At 44.4% G+C, this 19447-nt stretch overlaps 1 protein-coding gene across 2 annotated transcripts in view; it reads left to right on the top strand.

Annotated features, from left to right (window-relative positions):
* The window catches only part of ttk (zinc finger and BTB domain-containing protein ttk), a 126638-nt gene that overhangs the window by 54418 nt on the left and 52773 nt on the right, over positions 1-19447 (top strand). Inside the window, exon 1 of one of the 2 annotated variants that reach the window (XM_089594462.1) lies at positions 3203-3298. The exons of the other annotated variant lie outside the window; for it this stretch is intronic. The gene's annotated coding sequence lies outside the window, so the exon portion shown is untranslated. Of the gene's footprint in view, positions 1-3202; positions 3299-19447 lie in introns of those variants that run through there. 2 annotated transcript variants of the gene reach the window in all.

Genomic DNA, 19447 nt, shown 5'->3' with positions numbered 1-19447 from the left:
TTTCGTCAAAGAAGTTTGATGAAAAGAAAAAAAAGTATACATTTTCATCCCTTGGTGCTCTGTTTTTTTCCAATTTCGTGTGATACGTAAAAAATTCTCGGCTGCCGCACTGAGACGTTCCCTTACCTCCCAGTAGACTTCTCAACCTCTTGCTTCGCTTCACTGTGCGCGTAGGCATGTACACATGTTTATCAGGAAAGGAGGGAGGGGCGTGCGTGCAAATACACCACACGAGACGCAAGAGGGAGAGCGTCTACTGGTGTACGTATATGTGTATACACACGTATTTAGGAGGAACGAAAACGCGGAGGAGAAGGAAAAGGGGCGCGTAATAAGTCGACGAAGAGTGGATGGATGGATGGAGGGTGCGCGCGTGTGTGTATAGTGAGAGCTCGTGGTAGAGAGAGAAAGACCAGATAAGACACACCAAGGGAAAGAGAGGGAAGCGCAGACCCACTCGCCGGGAGGGCCTCTCCTGGTATAGCTGGTACTATATATATATATATATGTATACATACAGTGTGTACGCGAGAGTCGGTGCGAAAATATGCCCCCTCCCCTTACCCCCGCTCCTCGTCTTGCCACCTTATGTATATTCTTTCGTCAACGAGGACGTCCTCTTCTCGTCTCTTTTCGCGTGTCATGACTGATTGCGTCTGGGCTAACCGATGTGGGGGGGGGGGGGGTATCGCTGAAACGTCCCGTGAAGGGTGCGAAATGGAGGTGAAGGAGCATGCACAAGCACACTCGAGCGAGCTCCGTCATTATCATTGTACGTATTATTCCATTGCTTCGCTAAAAAGATGATTTTTCATGTCTCTCACAAACCTACACCTACACATAATAGTGTATTTTGATTAAAATCTCGATAAATGATTTCCATCGCGTCGTCATGCGTGCGAGAGGGTTACAACGCAGTGGCACATTGTGTAACCAATGCTCCGTGTATACATCACCGTCTTGCATTATACTTACAATGCCACGCGGTTCAGAGGCCAAACGCCCCTGCCACCTCCCCCTTCTTTTACTCGTGAGCATCACGGAGCGCACACAGCTCATGTTATGTATATATATATATGTATTCCACTTGTTGCGCGAGCGGGAGTGTGCGCGCGCGCGCGCCCGCAATCTCCGTGCTCGTATATATATATATACTACCTATGACATACTAAATGTACAAATGTGCTTGGCTCGATCTGGAAAAACGAAAAATTAAAAGAGCCTGGTTTGTTGGTTGTTCCCTGCGCGAGCAAGCACGCACGGATGAGCGTACACACGTGCAGTTAGTAGTAACAGCCCTTATGGTGATCCGCGAGCTTTCGAAACAATATATATATATATATATATATATATAGTATATTTTTTTTTTCAAGGTCCCAAGTTAACAACGTGTATAGTAGTTTTGACTTGGGTTCTCCTCCTTGTGCAAGCTCGTCGTGAGTTAAATTTTTTTTTAATTTCTAAATGCTCCTCCCGGCTCCTTAATTGCATGTACATATATTACACTTCGACACCAGTTCGTGCCAACTCGCAGACTCTCGGCTCTCGTCGCACTGGGGAAAAGAGTACACGTATATAGGCCCTCCTCCTCCTCCTCTATGTGCTTCACCCTTCTACTTATTACGGTCTCTCTTTATTTCTCTCTGACTCTATACGTATACATACGAAATATCGCAGTCGCTCCTTATACAAGTATTGGCGCAAACCGGCGACTATAGACGTCGACACGAGAGGGAGGAAAAAGGAGGGGGTGACGCCACGTGACAGTATTTTCATACGTGTATGAGAGCCGTACCGTGTGTGGGAGGCAAAAGAGGAGGACTGATAATAATAATGATATGACACCCGAACTTGGAAGCTCTCTGTGCTCGACACGCGAACTGTGCCGTATATACATATAATACCGGGTAGGTACTCTATATTGTAATGGTTGGGAGTTCTCTGAACCTCACTCTTATTTTCGCTCCGCGAGGAAAAAAGCACGCTTTATCACATATAAAAAAAAGGATGGTCGAGAGCTTTAAACCCTTTAAACCACCCGGCAACGGAGCTTGAAATTCAAAGAGGCTCGGACGCTACGACGCGTCGTCCACAAGTGTGTATATATTTACGCACACAGAGACTCTGGGCCACGCAACGTATAATACACGAGTATGTATTATATACCAATACACACGATGCGTGTGTGAGGTACCAGCCGGAGGAAGGAGGTGGAAAAGAGAGCCCGCGCTCGCGAGTATAGGACGGTGATATCATATACATTGCGTGCACATACGACAGCCCGGGTGATGTGCATTTTCGTAAGAGGCGATCGAGCTTCCGATTCAGCCGTACGGTGGCGCGGTGCTTTCGTAACCTGCGCCACGAATGTATCTATAGAACGCGCGAATCGAGTGATCGAACTCTCCCTGGGATAATTCGCCTTCATCCCCTGATGTGCGTCATTGACAACGTGCATCCAAATAAAATAATGGAAAATAAAAACACATAACAAACCGAGGTACAACGCGTGTACGGCTTGTAGGTGGTGAGTAATAAGTAAGACTTATACGCGCAGAAGAGAAAAGAGAGAGGAACGCGCCCCTGTAAGGAGGGCAGGAGGAGGGAGGCAGGGAGAGGAGTTCTCTCGCTCGACTTTGCTGACATGGCGTCCTGAGGCCCATGTTTGTGTGCGTGCGCTTCTCTCTCTCTCTCTCTCTCTCTCTCTCTCTCTCTCTCTCTCTCTCTCTCTCGCATTGTACAAGTGCTCCCAAGAGAGAGAGAGAGAACATATATTTTATAGAGCTGAGCTAGCGCGATCGAGCAAAAGAGAGAGACAGAGGGTCTCCGTATTCTGTCCGCCCGCGTGCGTCGCGCCAAGCAGACGCGCACCACGTCTTCTCTCAACACATACATGCCGCACTAGTCGCTCGCGAAAATTGCTTTTTTCCTTTTCTGGTTTTTTTATTTTTTTTCTTACTTTTGTTGCTGCGTCGATATTACCGTGAGTCTCCGCAGGTCTCGATTGTCGATACGCGACAATAATACCTATAGGCTTACAACCAAAGTGTGTATAAGTAATATTGTTACAAACTCAACGCAACCAATCTTTACTCTTCTCCGTGTCTCGGTGTGCTCTCGGTGACGAGTGTTGTGATATCTCGCCCTACTCCTCGTTGTGTACATGCGTGCTTGTTTTTTTTTCTATCCAATTACGTTTGTTTTTTTTTGGAGCATCGGAGTATTACCTACAAGTATATAACTACGACACTACTGGCACCCGCTGCGAGACGTTCCTTAACTTCAGCACCATGTCGAGGTAGGCAGTCGTTATTTTATTCAGTTTGTTTTTTGCAGCACAACTGTTATCGTAATAAATTTAATCGTTTGATTTGTCATTCGTGCATCACTTGATCGATTTGCATCAGTGTACCACGCAGGGGTGGAGAAGCGCGAGGGGGGGGAGGGTTACGGTAGGGGTGGACTTTAAAGTTTTAAAGGAAAAAAAAAAAAGGTCCCCTCCTGCTTGCCGCGCCTTGGCTGGGTATATACGTATGTACACCTACATTTCTTCGCTCTGGCCGAGGTAAACGAGCGAGCGAACGACGAACGAGGCAGTGATGACGAAGCGAATGAGAGGCGGTTTTAACCCCCCCCCTCCCCGCCCTCTCTCTCTCTCTCTGACTCCCCGTGTGTTTTTGTACATCTTTGTGTGGACACACCGTCCCTCTCATCCCTCTCTTTCTCGCTTCGACTGTGCATGCGTCTGTGTATCATGTAGGATGTACGTGAAATATATAGCTCGTTAGGACACTTCAACTCGGCTCGTGTTACGTAGACGTCACGTGGCTGTGTGCGTGGCCGTACAAAGATTTTTTTTTTTTTTTTTTTCGTGTTTGTACATAAGCGATGCGTATATAGGTGCGAACTGGTGATGTTTGGTTTCACGGAGGGTGGATTAGTTTTAAACTTTGGTGCAGGTTGGCTTGATATGATTTTTTTTTTTTCTTCTTTTTTTCTTTTTTAGTTGTACATTGAATCACGAGTCGTTGAAAGCAACGTTAGTACAATATTTTTCTCTGGAATATGAAAATTCCACGGCGCAAGTCGAAATAAGCCCGATCGAGCTGTCCTTTTTGCTGCTTTTTAAATACTTGCAGAAAAAAAAAAAAAAAAAGTTGTAAATAATGGTACTTTTTTATATTAAGAAAGCTTGTACACTGGTAAAAAAAAAATCCTCCCAAAAAAGCAATTTTTATCCTAAAGCTTTCCAAGATAAAATAAGGGATAAAAGAGGAGGATGGTAGGAGAGAAAAAGCACCAGGAAAGACCCGACGATAAAACAGCAAAAAAAGCAAAGCGCCACGAAAAACCCATCCTGTTGCTCTGTCCCTCCTCTTGTTCTTTTTCCTCGTTTCCAGCGAGATTGTATATGTTATATACGTATACATACACAATAATACCCCATACACATATAGCACGCAGCTTTTCGCAACGCTTGCACGCGCGCGCGGTGCACGTGTACAACGTATGGAGGTGCGCCAGCACACCTCTGTTGGCTGGCAGTGGTAGTAATGGCTGTGTGGGTTATACGTATCCATGGATGATTCCACCGGGGCTAATAACCGGTACGAAACGATCATTGTTCTACGAGGCGTTATCGAAAAAAAAAAAAAAAAGTGTGCGAGAACCGAAAATCGTAGAGCTTTTTTACCTCAAAGTTATTGTCGATCGTAAAACCAGTAGCTTTTATCAACGAACCCTCAACACAAATTTTCCAGTAAAAAAAAAATTCACAGAGTTTAAAAATATCTGCGACGTTGTCGCTCGAGGTTTTATAATTCAAACAACTATAATTTCAACCCTGCAGGGAGGAGGGAAAAAATGTATCCAAATTTATATGTAGCATAATATTTATCTTCCTTTACTTCCCTCGAGGCGGCAAATCAACCATCATCGACGTGTACAAATGCATACCGTTCACGTGATACTAACAAATGACGGATGGGGAGGGAAAACGCGACTTTCCCCGTGGAAAAACGGGGAACCCACATTATACATACAATAATATACGGATGAGTATTGTGTACTTGTGTTACACGTACAACGTATACGTATACGTACAAACACATGGCCGGTATCTCGTGTGCGCATCCGGAGAAATTATTCCACTGTATGGGGTATACGCGAGAGCCCGTGAGATTTTTATTGGGATACATCCCAGCCGATGCGCCCTGGTTATCGTGGAGCGCGTGCTAATTAATGGCTCGACGGTCGCGTGGAAATTTTTTCCTTTCTTTCCAAAGTTCTGTATACGTATACATGTTACCCTACATATGATGTATATAGTAGCCATATAGTGTGGAAAATGCCTGTTGTTATAGATTTCTTCAAATATGGAAGGTACAATGTTGTTGTTATTCTCGAACGGTTTATACTTTTCGAGAGAGATTTTATCGTCTTCCCCGCACGCAGTGATAGCCTCTATTTATAAATTTGCTCGTTCGGTTGTACGAGACATTATATCAAAAATCAAAACACCCGACACTCACCGAGTACAGAAAAGTGCCTTATCAATGATTCAATCGAGCACAAACGCATGGATGTATAATATACGTACATGCATGGGAATAAAATTCATTGGCAGGGGTGTATAAAATATAATTACAAAGCTGGTCTACTACCGATGTATGACTTACACGTATAACACCTGTTGGGTTTTATTTGCTTCGCTTTGAAATACAATTTGTCGAATCGATTTTACATTTAAAGCGCGAATTTCAGCAAATTACGAAATAATCAGATCTCGTTACACGATGCATTACACGCACGTGTATATCGTTACTCACGATTTTCCGTACGTACATAAATATACACGTGCATATTTGTGTGTGTGTGCATATACACGCGCTTAGCTCAGGTAAATATAATTGTACGAGTGTGTTTGTGCCTGTCACTGTACGAACAAGCCAAGTATACATAATCAGTATTACGTACGGACTCACGGAGCCGCAACAACGTGACCGCCGATTGTTACTTTACCGTAACGCGTACATGATAATAATATGTACAATATACCGGCGTACTGTCGGACACTGCAACGCGGGCGTGATTGCGCGCCAATTTTTCACTAATGCATGTATTTATTTATATATATTATATGCATGTATAATTTACCTACAGGTGTACAGTGTGTGTGTGTGTGCCAATTAAATCGAACGAACGAACGTTTCAATTTCCTATTTACACGTTTTGGGTTCGATGTACTTTTGTGCCTATATATTATATTCCAAGTAAATAGACCGGGTTATTCGGAGCGATTCATTCACTAACAGCTTGGGGAGTTCACCTGGGAATCGGTAAAAAAAATCATTTGGATTCTTCCATGATTTTGGGTACACCTTTGCATTGATAACATGTGATGCATAAACACACAGTTCTGTATAAATTTTTTTTTTTTTTTTTTTTTTTTTTTTTTCGTGAGAGTAAGGCCGTATATACAGATAATACGCATGATTTGCAAAAGAAGTAAAAGTGAAGACGAGAGAAAGAGAGATCCAATAGCGTAGTGGGCCAAATTATACAAACCCGAGCTCTTCACAGCTCCCATACTTGTATACAATTTGACTCCGGGGCTTTTCTCTGCTTTCTCCGGTTGGTCCTGGTTACCCCAACCCCAAGTACGACAAAACACTTTGAAAAAGCACATACAGACAACCGATGTGATCGCTTCCCTCTTACAAGGAACGGCACGCACAAAAAAAAGCCACTCTCCTGTAGCATGTATTATATCGTCACGCGCCGTTTAAACGCACCCGATCCACGACAATGCTCTCACACCTACCCTACAATATGTATACCTACGTACCGTACAGGTAAATAAAAAAAAAAAAAAAAAAAAAAAAAAGGCGAAGCGTACCTAGGTATGTATATCCTCACCGACGGAAACTCACTGCACGTGTATCATGCATGCGTGCAGGTACAAGGGAGCCCTAGGGTCGTTGGCCACCACCATAATGTACGTGCTCCCGAGCAGCTATAGCTACCTACCCCGCGAATCGATATTGCTCTCCTATACGCTGGCGTGTTGTGCATCATACGTACGCCCATCGCGAGTGCACTGGTTGGCAAAAAAAAAAAAAAAAAAAAAAAAAAAAAAAAAAAAAAAAAAAAAAAAAAAATCAACTAGCGGGGGAGGATCATCCGCGGAAATAAGTGCGTGCAACGCCCGCGGAACAGCCAAAGACCATGGCGGATTTACCTCGTGTGTTTGCGCATAGGATACAATATATGGTACATGATGGGCGCAGCTCGCTTCCTCTTCTAAACATTACACATATACATACGTAGACGCGAAGCACGTACTCATATATGTTATACACGTAATTGGGTAGGTGTGTATACGTATACGTTGAGGAGCACGGGCGACGCGAAGCCCCTACGTATATAGTTGTACTAGGTTATGGAGAGTATAGGTCCGTATACTCGTGGTCGTCGCTTCGCCTGGCTGGTTGTGTGTAGGTGTGCGTAGGTATACACAAATGCGGCGTTGGTATAGGTGGGTGGGTGGGTGGGTGGATGACTGTGTCCGGGGATTATTAAGTGGATCGAGCTGATGTGCGCGCTGCGAAGGGGTATGAATATGCATGGAAGCGCAGTCGTGACGCTTTTTTTTTTTTTCAACTTTTGACCGACGATGATCGCCCCGTTGGAATAAGTATAGGTATTATTTTTTTTATTGATGTTTCGATACGGCGACATCGATCGTGGCAGGCAACTTTTGCGCTTTCAATCATGAATATTTGTACATAATTATATGGGTGGTATTTGCTTGGTATTTGGAGGAAAAATAAAAAACCTTTTAAAACTCGAGTTGAGTCAATCTTCCTCGGGGTATCGTCCACTCGTATCTGATAAGGGTTGCAAATATCCACGTACGCGTATTGTAATAGCCACTCCTCGCACGCGTCGATCAAAATTTTCGTCGCCCGCGTCCCGTTTGTTTATTCGCACTATTTCTGCAATTATGTGTACGCCTCTCTAAATTTTTTAAAAACTTTTAGCCAACCGATATGGATAAAATTTGTTTACCATATTTTATGCTGCATGGAAAAACACACCATCATCCGCGTACCCATGCATATATATATACGTTTGTGCGCGCAATAAAAACCGACAATTACTCAATATCGCGCGCACCCTCGGTCTTTTGCTCCGCTCGTAAGATATTAAAAAAAAAAAATAAAAAAAAAACCAAGGAAGGCTAACCGAGTAACTTGGGGGAAGGAAAAAAAAAAAAAAACTCGAAACGAAAACAGAAAGAATCCACATGCGCACGCAAAAAAAACCGAGTCGGAGAGAGAGAAATATCGCAAAGTCAGCTGAAACAGGAATAAAAAAAAAAAGGAGGAGGAGGAGGAGGAAGAGAGCCAAACGAGCGAACGGAGGAGAAAAAGCCGAGCGTATACCTACATATAATATCATATACATATCCACGCGTATGCGCTTGTGTGCCGTGCACAGCTTAGCATATATATATATATATATACAACATACGCGCGTATATTTGTATGTATGGCAGTCGAAGAGCGCTCTCGAGAGGGTTGCGTAAATCCTCGGGAGCGCTCGTTCTCCTCCTCCCCTGTCCCCTTCTCGGCGATGATGCCTCTGTCCTTCGCCCGTATGTATACACATATATACACCAGCCGAGCGGACGTGTCGCCTCGCCACCGCACACGAGCTTATATAAGTATCACGGATGCGCGGCGCGTGTATGTGTGTGTATCGTATACGTATGTGTGCGCTGCTCGAGGTCTCGCGGGGTGACTCGGCGCGATCATCATTTTTTTCCCCCTCTCTCTTGCGTCCCGATGATTGTGTTACACTATGTACTGCGCTGCTGTTTCTACGACCGGATGCGAGAACTCCCGGCTACCCACTAACCATACACCACCACCGAGTCTCTGGCTTCTTTTTCTTCTTCTCCTGGTTGAGCATATACTTACTTGTGCTTTTGACAAAATAGGTATTATCATCGTATGGCGAGGGGTACGTATAGGTGTACGAGGTGTAGAAAAAAAAAAAAAAAAATTCGCATGAAATTCCTGTGAGGCAAAAAAAAAAAAAAAAAGGTGTGACGTCATTAAATAACATATTTCTGACGCTCGATGGATCCGCGATTGGTTGCGTAATTGTATTATGTACCCACCGGAGGCTGCTCCTTTGGGTTTTTCCACCTTTTTTTTTTTTCTTTTTTTTTTTTTTCTTAAATGCTGTCCAAACATGTCACATCCTATTCATAGCGATAGCGCTACAGGGATGAGGTTTGCTCTTTTCAAGGAAGCGTTTGCTCAACTCTGGCACTCGTTCTAATTTTTTTTTTTTTTTTCTTCTTTTTTCAATTCTTGAATTTCGATAGTTGTTTGCTCAGCTTTGGTTGCGCAACGCGTATCATCGGGATATATAATTGGGCGCCGTTTACATATATATGTACACTGTTGTCGGGGCTCTCGCATACAGCGGTGTTATAGGACCTCGTTTTTTTTACCCACTCACGCGGCAGAAAAACACACATCCGCGCTTTCATGTATGTTATATACCACACGTGTAAGCAACGATGAGACAATCTTATCGGGCTGTTTGCTCTGTATTGTTGTATAATGTACGCGCGTTTTACCAAGTTCTCTCCCCGTCGTATACTTGTATACTTGTACATTTGTGGCACAGGCGCAGCTAAATGCCCGAAATATAGTCCCCACTGAAAGAAACGCACGATACCCGCAAAGATGGCAGCTTTTGATTGAAATCCCTTTGGACTCTGCGGGTCAGTGAAAATCCTTTTATACTCACCACCGCAATGAGTCCACTCTATTCTTGCGACATAGGCAAAAAAAAATGGCCAAACTTGACTCCTTTGCACACGCAGTGTATAAAGCACAGTCATGTCCAAGCCAACGAGCGAGTGTGAGTATATGTCATTGTCAAGCAGAGCTAAATAGAGCCTCCATACTCCCCCTGTGGCCTTCCTCTCCTATAGATGTATCTATACATATACATGTAATACGTAAACGTACGCGGACTCTCGCGAGGCTGGGCTGCAAGCTGTCGAGGACAAGTATATGGTATAGTGCTGTTGTGCTCTTTTTCTCGCGCAGTAAGTTGTATTACCTCATGTAGGCGCAAGGATATAGAGGAAAAGAAAGAGCGCGAGGTACCGTAACAGGTGAGCCGCACATTATATTGTAGCTCTCTCTTGTGCCACGCGCGCGCCGATAACACCGTCGTCGTCGTCGTCACGATTTTTACGCGCGTATGTGTATGTAGGGAACGTGATTGTGTTGGTGAATATACGTGTGTGGGTGGTGCTTGTACAACCTGCCACTGTAACGTATACTCTCGCGCGCGGTAGCGGCTTTTCTTCCGATCGCTCGCGAACAACAAACTTTTTGCTAGTCCTCCTTTTTCTCTCTTTCTCTCTCGAGTTGTATAGGTACTTGCGGTGTTATTGACTAATCGAAGCGTCTACAGGGAGATTTCTGGTGTTGTTTGGGCTCGCACAACATCATGGTAATTTCATTTTGGACGGTATACGAATGACCAGAGTACTATGGTTTTTTTTTTTTTTTTTTTTTTGTCTAAAATTGGCAAAGAAACTTGATGATATAGGTCCAATACTATTCCATACGTAACTCAAGCTCCATTGTCCATTTGTGTAGCCGTTTCGCAGATTAATTGCAAACTACATCTGTGCGTATACATAGCGAGAAAAAGAAAAGAAAAGAAAAAGAGTCAATCCGCTCGATCGAGGTAACAAAATGGCCCTTCTCGCTGTCGTTTCTCAATCAAACTTCTCGAGTTGTAATAAAGCCAAGCCGAGCACTGTAGAGATCGATACTCCATTGCGGAGCGAAAAACGAGCAATTAAAAATTAATACCCACCCAGCGGGTCTTGCTAGTCTCTATCCCCCTTCCAACCAAAAGAGAGAGAGAGAGAGAGAGAGACCACAGAAAGGTGCTCTTTTCGATCCTTGAGAGAATCAGATGAGAGCACGTGTTGATTGCACGCTGCGCTGATTGGAAGCACCGATTCTTCTCCTCGTTTTCCCCCTCCCCCTTTTTTCAACTCTCGTGTGTCTATGTGTGGCGTTGATCGATTGTTTCTTGATGCTGGAATGATAAGTAGGAACGGTAGGACTCTTTGTTTTTTTTATTATTATTATTATTGATTCAATTGACGATCATTGGAAGATTACGACGAGATACGCGTGTGTCTAGCGTTTGTGCGCAAAGTGGACTTTTGAAGAAACATTTTAGTCATTACGTATTGATTTTCCATCGATGATATTGAACTTTCGAGCGAAGAAATTTTTAATACGACCCGTATTTTCGAGTGCAGCTGTGTACGAGCTGTGTACATTGAAACAACCACATGTAGTGTGTGTGTGTGTATTTCGCAACGCGCAAGGAGATCCTACTTGCTTACTTTTTTTTTTTTTTTTAACATTATCTGGTGGAAGAAAAACGAGGAAACTGAGATAATAATACGCGCTTGGCTTTTGTTTCTTATCTCCAAACCGCACGGCAGCGAGGGTTCCGCTCTCTCTTTCTCCTTCTCCGGGAATGAGGACTGCGGATTGACGTTGTGTTTGCATTAACGGAGAGCTCATGGAATATTATTAATAAACGTGTATCTGCATTTTTTTTTTTTTTTTTTCCTTTTGTCATTTTACACGCAACATGTTATACCTGAAATCCTCACGTTAACATCTGCGAACCAAGAACTATAAATAAATGAAATAATGACAGCAATCGACAGTGAATCGCTCGACAGCAAAAACCAATTCTTTTGCCCCACCCCCTCCCTGCCAAGAGAGCAAATAAAACACAAAGACACGCAGGCGTTCATCGAAAAGTTGATCCAGAAACGTGTTATCGAAAAAGCCACCTCATCGCAAAATTCTCACCGCTTATCGAGAGTCCCTCGTACGCACATCCATTGCTCATGATCGATAATACACACGCATACGCGTGGAGAAAAGAAGAAGAAGAAGAAGGCAAGGGGGGGCGAAAAATCACAAGCGCCATCGCGCACAATGGGCTCCGTGTGTATAATATGTGCAACGCGCGCACAGACAGTCCCAGCTATATTTCCGTCCTCCCTCGATACCTACACGTATATACCTTATATACATACGTAAGCGCGGTCATCATCTCCTCCCCTCCCCCCTGGCATTTACATGCGGCTTCCTGCGGGCTTTACTGTATTTTTACTCCCACTCGAATGGATCGTTGTTCTCGTTGTTTTTAACCAGTGCCGTGACGATTTTTATCTCCCAACTCGTGCGTTGCACGCGAGGGGTGGACTCGTTATTATTATCATCGTCATGCGTCGTCATATGGGGGCTACGGTGCGGGTAGGTTTCGGCCCCATGGAAGTTAAACGAATGAATGAATGGGAGGACTCCACGGTGTATATACGCGCGTATCGCAGGGGGGGAGAAAAGTGGAGCAGACTAAGTATATGATGTAGGGAGAGAGGGAGCGAGAAAACAAAAATTTCACAGTCACACAGGGGAGCGAACACGTATCATACAACATGTGAGTGTGTTGGGTACCCGCTTCTTGTTTCCTCCCTCCCCCGCACCCCCTTTCCATTCGTGTTTTTGATATCATGTACACACGCGCTGCTACCATACTTATGTACTTCCCCGACGCCGAGGGCGCGTGCGAGTCGTCGAGATGATGCGACTAGCGTTTTTGAGCTTCAATTACGCAAGAGAGATGTACGTACACGCAGTTGGGGGGTTGGGTGGATGTGGGTGTACACACGATCAATTTAGAGGAGGTGAGCTGCCACGCGCAAGGGGTTTTTTTTGTCGCCGAGGGGTTGTGCGTGATGCGGATGTCACATATATATGTATACGTGTATGTATAATAAAGAGGGTGTGGGCGTCGATTGCATTTGATTGTCGATTTATTAATCTTTCGGGGCTGTGTGTCCGATGGGTCCTTGGGGAATGTCCTTCCGGAAGAGGGTCGTCGATTGGTCCTTGTTTAATCGTCGATGAGTTGAAATCACTGTGACGATTGATTCCTTCGACTATTCAGATATTGTTTTGAATAATGGAAAAATTACTTTTACACGTGTAAGGCCATACTGTCCATGTCCTGATGCGGTTCACTCGTCCCTAAAAATCGGCACCTCAATCTTCACCGCTTGTGTCGTTCGAAGGACGAGCGAAGTAATTGCCGATTACTCGACCGGGAAGCCCCAAACGGTGACCACCAAAGAGGAAGGGGTAAATATAGATACATGCCTACAAAAGCGTAGCCCGCAGCAGTGACAAGTATATGGGAGCCGGTGACGATAACGGTGTATATGTGTATGAATATACATATTAGAGGCAGAGGGGTGCTGACTCCTGGAGCGCGAAGCGTCGCTTCCGTGCGAACGACCACTCGACGATCACTCTCACAGATTTTTCGTGCACGCACCCACATGACGTGTTTACGTGTTAACAATGAACCCATGAGGCCACGGGGTGGGTGCAAGGCATCGCTCGCCAATGTGGACATTGGGTTGTATAGTATAATAACGATGAAACTAGGGGAGCACGGATTTAACGCGCGTGTGAAAGGTTTCTACTTCACATGTGTACGTATAATGTTGTATGTAAATTCCGTGACCGGAAGTCATTTCCCCGAGGGTAGAAGGGATGTTCGCTCGGGAACTGTCGTCCAAAAGCGCGAAAAATCTCTGTCGCGTAAAAAACAATCAGTGCCTTCGTCACCTCGATCATCGATTATCCCCGCGCGTATCGGCTAAAGGCTCGTTATTCCGCGATGGGGGTCCCGATAAATTTTCCTCCTTCGTCGACTCGCTATACACGGGGCAATCAGGAGTCCTTCCTCGAGAAGTGAGAAGACGTTGGTTACGTTACTCGGTTATTATCGCTCCGGTGTGGAATTTATGCGGGTGGCGAGTTAGTCACGCTGCTTTTTCTCTCTTGGCGACGACGGCAAAGGGCCACAATTACTCTCCATCGCGAGCCGAGCGATGTTGACGTGTGCCCCCTTTTATTGGGCTTATTATTACACGCGCGCTCTCTCGCTCTTCTCTTTGTGTGTTTGTTAGTTACGCCGTTTCTCCTTTTTTAGGCCACATGGTATATATTTTTTTTTTTTTTTTTTTTGTACTCGTTAGTTTTGTTTCGTTTTGTTTTGTGTATTACATTATACGCGCGGACCGTAGAAAGTTTTTCGGGAGGTCGTATTTTTTTTATTTATTTATTTCATCTCGAGAGTTATCATCGCGTGCGGTCGATGCATGATTGGGACCGATCGAGGGGTTGTGGGCTGTTTGAGCATCGGAACTCTTTATGAGGATTTATTGGGTGTCGTCATCCTCGTTTTTTTCTTTCTTTCGGTCCAAGGGACGATGATGGGCGATATTGACGATTGTGCATCGCCAAACACCCACAGCCTTGGATCCCGTGGTGGTTCGTTGGATGAATAGCTGAAACAATTAAATGAATCGCTGATCCTGCGTGTTGGTGCAAATGGGCGGCGTGGAGAGGAAACAATGGCCGGGGAGAAGGAAAAAAAACAAAAATAGACAGCCAAGAGCTGTGTCAGCGAATGGGGATAAAGTGTCGAATCGTCAAAACCAAGTACACGCGGTCACGAGAGTTCCGGTGTCTGGATCGAGGGTCGGGCTTGACGACTTTTTTTCATCCAATGGTTCCAAGAATGTTTTGCACTGTAGTCTTGTGAATCAACTTTGCATGCACCGATGGAGTATTAGGTATAATTGACAATACCCGCAAACGAAGGAGGAGGAGCATGTATATCACACACGTGTGCAGTAGGTAAATCGAGAAGAGGGAGTACACGTGTCCGATCGTACATGGGGAGGAGTAAGAGAAGAAGAGGAGGAGGGTAATACGGTCGATTGGCACACATGTATCGATTTCGCGTCTGCGCCACTGTATCACTGGCGCAATCGTGTGTAAATGCATGTGCCGCTGTTTGCGGGATGTTACGCTGTTCCCGGTAAGTGCTCGTGCGCGCCTCGATAAACTCGCTCGGGGACGCGTTCTCGGGTTATTGCGATCGTTGTATAAATCGATGTGTGGTGGTGATGGCGAGGATAAGTGATGTGGTAGTAGGAGAGGAGCCTCGGTGGAATAAAGTATTTCGGTGCAAGAAGTATATAAGTTTGGGAGGAAAAAAAAAAAACATATCTATACCTCCATTCATTGGCTCCTAACATTTTTCTCGCCTCGACAAAGTATAGGCAACGAAACAAAAATATGTCGGGACGACGATGACGACGAAAAAAACGACAAGTCGGTCACCTTCCCTGAAAGAGGCCCCAATCGGTTTGACGAACGCGTCAAGCATTCCTAGCGTGGCTTCATTTCTTTCCTCCTCTTCTTTTTCCGCCCACGCGTTGCGACAGAACAAGTCGATCGAGGAAGATCCATCCCCTCCTCCTGTTTGTGGTGAGTTCGTGAAGGCGATTTGCTGTCTCGCTTAATCAATGGAACTATGCGTGTCCATACATGGTCCTATCTGCGTGCCCTTCTCTCAAGTATACACCGACAGAAAAGTATGATAAAAATTACTGTGCTGGAATGGTAATTTGGTGTCATTCCTCCGTTTAGGGACTTTTTACTTTGGCCAATCTAATTTTTACCAATATTCCGGACAGTAATTTCTATTGTATACAAACAGTAAAAATCACATCGCTTACAACAAAAATTACTATTCATTTAGTAAAAAGTCTCTAGACGACCGAACACCACCAGATTACCATTTTAGCACAGTAATTTTTATTATATTTTTCTCTCAGTGTATAAACTCGTACTGATGGATCAAAGTACCTATACTAAAAGAAGAATTATGTGTATCCAAGTGGTCAGTTCACTCTACATTTATCGCAAACAATTACAGATTGTTGAAAAAAAAAAAAAAAAAAATTTTCTCTACAACCTCCAACAACCACCGCGAAAACCCTGCGTGCGTATCGCGCGTGTACCTCCTTACATATACGCAAAAGGCGTGTGCCTCTCTATACATTGCGCACACCCATGCGCGCACTATAACAGGCCAATAGCCAACTCGCCCACCCCGTACTTTTATTCATAGGTATATATATAAATAACGTGAACGCGCGCTCTCATCCGTGCCTCCACACAAACACACGTGTATATATAAAAAAAATGCACACACGCTCGTGCATGCACCCATGGGCGCGCCTAATCACCGGAATATGGTAATTCAATTTGCCAAGTGTGCGTGTGCTTTTGTGTGTACACACGCATATTCATACATATATTATATATACGTGCGCGCACAAGTGGATAATAAACAAGCGGTATATGTGTACGTGCGCGCGCGGATCGTTAGTGCTCGGTTGTATTCAGGTCGAGCGAGCGCGCCTCCGATTTCCACCGCGAGCCTTCCCGATGCCTTTGCTGCTCTGTGGTCCTTTATTCGGGGGGTATCCGCGTCTCGTGGTGATCGGTAATAATCCTTTTTTTCTTCCAGAGGTTGAATCGTACACCGACGCAGATTGTACTCGATACGATCGATCGACTCAGACGCGCGTTACCCTCGATCACGGTTGCATCCGCTCAAACGTGAAATATCCCCTTATATACACCAGCTAAAAGTATACATATATATATATATTTGATTACGCAATCCGGGTGGGGAAGATTGATACATCGCTCGCCACGCGCGGCCCGAACATGACAAGTCCCCCTTTTTTTCGAGAGACGCCGATCAAAACGACGTTTTTTTACGTTTAGCTCATTTCGAGGTCTGTCCACCGTACACACACACAGTTTGTTTTTTTGATAAACACAATAATTGGCCATCGAAGCGCGATACGTGCAAGAACAATGCACATCGGTGTTGAGAAGATCTCCGACGGGTGGATGAAAAAAAAAAAGACACCGAATCGGTGTTTGTGCTGTTTAACGATAATAAACGTGAGCTGATTACTCAACAGCCTACACGTGTGCATCAACAACGACGTGATGCGTGTCGTACATTCCGGATGAAAATTAAATTGTTTATTGATGGTACTGGGAAAGAAAAAAAAAAAAAAAACGTTAATAACGATGTTTCCGACATAGTCCGCGTAAAATCGTTGTTCACACAGGGAGGGGGAACGTATACGCGCACGCGAGATGAGCCGAAAAAGAGGCCCGAAGGCTCGTTTTCCTCCCGAACGAAATCGGAACGATGATAAAAAAAAAAAAAAAAAAAATACGTGCACGTCAAAAAAAAAGAAAGAAAAGAAAAAATTCCTCGTGTTAATAATAAGCGTTTAGTGTGCGACGCCTTTTTATCTCTCGGCCGTGAGGGAGGGAGGAGGACAGCTCTCACCCTCTGCTCGAAGACGTATATACATGCTGTAGCGCGCGTAATGATCGTCGCGCTCTTATCGCCGGGCAAGCTGGAAGTCAAAGACTTGTTAGCCTCGTTATCTTGTTAATAATCTGTCTTTCGCTCGTGAGTGTGCGTACATCGATACATATGAACCTATACGTACGAGTGGATGGAGCCCAAACGCGGAGAAACGCTTTTTCTTGACGCGAGCGTGTACATATACGTGAGGAGGAATTGGTGCGTACAGCGCGATACACGTTATCCTAATGCGCAGCGTGGGGATTTTTTTTTTTTTTTTTCCTTCCACTCGGTAGCTTCGGGCGTAGCTTTTCCAAGTATTTTTGTTAGCGTCGTTTGGGGCAATTCGTGCTTCAACGATATCGCACGGGTATTTGGGTGGTTACGGGGATAGGCGCAGTTGTCTTTGATTTTGCAGCGTTGAATATTATTTTTAACCGAGTACAATTTGTATCATCGCTGCATGAGGTGGAGCAAGGCGTCGCCTCGTTTTTTAAGGCACTCGACTAGCTGTCTTATGTATTGTCCCTGGAGAAAAAACTTTTGGTCCTGGTAAAGTACGTACGAAGTGGTTGTCAAAGTAAAAAACAAAAAACCACGTCACAACCAGACGAATCCATTCACCAAAAAAAACCAAAGTACCTACTAGCATCTAACTCGAGCGCACTGTACATCACACGCGGGAAAATCTAAAAGCTTTTTTCCCCTCAACTCTTTTTTTTTATTTTTTGTTTTGTTTTCTAGCGCAAAGACGCATTACGCGGCGTGCAGCGAGACCAAAACGGCTTGGTCAAAAAAACGAAAAAAAAAAAAAAAAAAAAAAAAGAAAGAAAAGAAAAAGCGAACAGCTGCGGCGACAAAAGGCTCTTTTACGCCTCGCTCGGGATCGTTAAAGCACTAGCCGCGTCCATTTGCTCGCGTCCAAGTGGAAGCGGAGGGAAAAGCGCGTACACAATATACATGCTGCGTATTGTACGTGTCGTGTAACTTGGTGCGCCTATATTCTTCATGGCAACCGCGTATTTTTTCGATTTGCAAAAGCGCGTGCCTCGGCGTCTATACCGAAGGCGATAAAAACGCCAGCAGACGTGCGGTATAGCTCAAGGGGATCGGCGAGATAAGGGGGAACTCTCGATCCTTTTGCGAGCCAAGTTGTTTTCGCGCTCGCGGTGTGTTTGCGGAAACCGAGTAGCGGGTATCGGGAAAACTCTTTGGACTTTTTTTACGCGAAAGTCACGAAACTAAATTCTCGTCCGCCCCCGCGCAATCGATCGATTTCTTCTTGTCTTTATCTTATCCTCGCAGCCCTTGTTTGTGCAACCCTCATCGTGATGCCTACAATATGTAATGGGTCTTCTCCGTATCCGTCGATATATATACTATACTGTAAATGGCGTAAAAGTGTGAGTATCGGAGTCTCTCGCGAAATCGCGTAAAATTTCCTTTTCTTCTTCGGAGAAAAAGAGCAGTGATTTCGTCACCCGTGGCATTTCAAGGATCCCGTATAAAAACACATTTAGCGCTCCCTATCTACACGATAACACAATATGAAAGTCAATTATAGTTTTTTTTTTTTTTTTTTTTTTTTTTTTTTTTTTTTTTTTAATTACGCCCGTACAGTGTACCACTTGGTCGTTGTGCATTTAATTAGGTATAACTCGCGATAACGGCCGGATTTCGTGGTGAAATTGCTTTGTTTACTTAAACCCGCCTTCGTTAAAAATTACGAACATTTTACCAATATACAAATATGCCTACATGCACATTACGTACAGTTAAACACATTCAGTGTTGAAATAACCTTATTTGTTGCTCTATGACTTTGAAAATTTTTCAACAGATAGAAGCACGAGTTATCTGCGCGAGTGAACAATGTTTTTTTCCTTCTAATTTTTCCGAATTCATACACACAAGCACAAAAGTCGAAGGAGGGGGGGGGTGATGTGCTCTTATCGGTGCACATATAGCTGCCATTGCCAACAATTGTTGATTAACAAACAATTTGGCGACGAGTACAGTAGATTCGTATTTATTTTTTTGTGCCCCAAAA

This window comes from Copidosoma floridanum, unplaced genomic scaffold (assembly GCF_036245765.1).
Source record: "Copidosoma floridanum isolate Cflo_tuat_1 unplaced genomic scaffold, Cflo_Japanese_pri ptg000001l, whole genome shotgun sequence".
Lineage (NCBI taxonomy): Eukaryota > Metazoa > Arthropoda > Insecta > Hymenoptera > Encyrtidae > Copidosoma > Copidosoma floridanum.
The sequence above is the reverse complement of the archived record's forward strand: the minus strand, read 5'-3'. Positions and strand labels throughout refer to the sequence as shown.